The sequence below is a fragment of the Nansenia antarctica genome, assembly GCF_963989245.1.
Source record: "Nansenia antarctica genome assembly, chromosome: 5".
In the NCBI taxonomy this organism is placed as follows: Eukaryota; Metazoa; Chordata; class Actinopteri; order Argentiniformes; family Microstomatidae; genus Nansenia; species Nansenia antarctica.
This window is the reverse complement of record NC_137690.1, coordinates 52494482-52496981: the sequence shown is the minus strand read 5'-3', so window position 1 is coordinate 52496981 and position 2500 is coordinate 52494482. Positions and strand designations below refer to the sequence as shown.

Here is a 2500-nt window from a genome sequence, read left to right as displayed (position 1 = left end):
GAGAGAGAGAGAGAGACCAAGGTACTGTAGAATGAAAGAGCAAGGTAGAGAGAGCAAAAAATAGAGAGAAAATGAGAGAGAAACAGAGAGAGAGAGAGAAAGAGGGAGAGGGGGGGAGAGAGACAGAGACAGATAGAGAGGGGATGGTGGAGGGCTCACGCCAGTGGAGAGAGTGATAAGAGACGATGAGAGTGATTGAAATAGGATTAGTGGAGACTGGCTAGAGAATCACACTGTTAAACCTGGGCTTCACAGGCCTGGCTCTGTCACATCAAACACCCTGGTACTGGGAGAGCTGCAGTCGGCACGGGCCTCACACACACACACACACACACACACACACACACACGCACACGTGCACACACACACAAACACACACACACGCGCACACACACACACACGCACACACACACACACACACACACGCACACACATACACAGACACACTTGCACTTGCACGTGCATGCACACACACTTGAACGTGCATGCACCCACACACACACACACACACACACACACACACACACACACACACATACTGCACACACACACACACACACGCTCATATTCCCTATTTGTTTCCAATATTCTCCAGATTTGGGCAGGAAGCCTGAATCTACTTTTCATCCCACCCTGATGTCTTTGTAGAGTATTTTTGGATCACAGACAGGATGCATTGATGAACCATCTTTAACATTTAATGAGAGGCGCCGTGATGAGTTGGCATTCAATAACTACGGTCTTGTGCTCCCAGCGGAGATAAACAAAGTTTTAATGAGAACTTTCCCCCAATGTGTGCCAAAATAAGCTTTTTTTATTGTTTCAGTTGTGGTATCACACACACTCGTGCACACGCTCACACACTAATCAGTTTGGCGTAAAGAGTACACATATTGTATCATCATGCATCTGTAATTTCACTGAGCTGCATATAAAAGAGATGTTGCTTGAATTTCCTACCCAATTACTGTCATGTCACAGCATACTCCTACCTACATAACGTACCTCTCATAAGTCATTGTTACAATATCATTTACGATCTTACATCATGCTTCGAGGTTATGTAATCAAAACACACCCTCCAAACCCACGTCGATCCTAATCTTCTCCAGCACTCGATATGACATCTCCCACTGTGATGATGAACCCATGTCCACGAAACCTCGATAGAAAAAAACACAATAGACTAGATTGGGAGGCATGAACTGAGTGTCGCCCTATTGTTCTCCTCTCTGCCTTATCAGCTGGTCGCCCCCCTCCCTCCCCCCTCCCCCCCTCCCTGTCCACCGTAACACATGCAGTAGATAGAAGCTTCCACACAGCATGTAGAGAAATGGCACAGTTATCCCCCGCTGGTGAAATATGGGACAGGACACCGCTCCTCACTTCCTCTCCTTCCTACACAATACTGTACGAGAGAGAGAGAGAGAGAGAGAGAGAGAGAGAGAGAGGGGGAGAGAGAGAGAGGGAGCGAGAGAGAGAGAGAGAGAGAGGGAGGGAGGGAGGGAGGGAGTGAGAGAGAGGGAGGGAGGGAGTGAGAGAGAGAGAGAGAGAGAGAGGGAGGGAGGGAGGGAGGGAGGGAGTGAGAGAGAGGGAGGGAGGGAGTGAGAGAGAGAGAGGGGGAGAGGGAGAGAGGGAGGGGGAGAGAGAGAGAGAGAGACGCTCTATTTCACTCTTATTTCCTACGGTACACACAGAGATGCTGCAGTCAGTTCCACTGGGCCTCTCCACACAGCATGGTCCTGAGGTGTCCTTTGTCCTCTCCTCTATTTCCTGTCATTTGAATTTGAGTCCAGTATATTTATGTTGTTATATGGTCATATTTGTACCTGATAAGTTCTCTGCCGCTGGGCTTAGTGGCGTCGCACACTAATGTGTTTACCGCATCATCGCAAGGCTCCTGGTTCGATTCTGGCCCTCAACATATTTTGCGTGTCATCCCTCCTCTCTCTCACCCATCCTTCCTGTCAATCTCTACTGTCTCTATCCCAATAAAACAATCACAATACAGTTCAATGTCCCCCAGTTAAAGGGGAGGGGGAGAAGGTTCAGGCAGTAAATACAACTTAGTTTAGTTAACATTTGTTTAAAAAAAAGAGAGAAATGTACAGTATGAGGATGTGGAAACATTTTGAATTTGGCCAATTCTGCGTGAAACCACGCCCGCTTCTGGTCTTCTATCTGAATGCAGATACATTTTGTTGGTTGAACAGATACAGATACAAATAATGATGTCTCTGTACACCTCGTGTACAGCAGAAGCTGAAGTGGCAGTAGAGGTCCAGTGGCATGAGCTCCCTTCTAGAGGTCTGAACACATCTGTCTTTGATGAAGGAGCGGACTATCCCTTTAACTCCCTCCCTGTTTCTTCCCCAAAGGCAGGGGTGGTTATCAAGAGAGCGTCCATGGCTTGCTGTATGTACTTATGGGATAGGCCAATGGGAGGTTGGAGAATGGTGGACAACTGCTGCAGTAGAACAACATCACTTCTAAGAGTTCC

General features: G+C 47.7%; 1 protein-coding gene across 2 annotated transcripts in view; it reads left to right on the top strand.

Annotated features, from left to right (window-relative positions):
- LOC308158502 (RNA-binding motif, single-stranded-interacting protein 3-like) overlaps window positions 1–2500 on the top strand; it is a gene marked incomplete at both ends in the record, with an annotated part of 211336 nt that overhangs the window by 83569 nt on the left and 125267 nt on the right. The window lies entirely within an intron of this gene.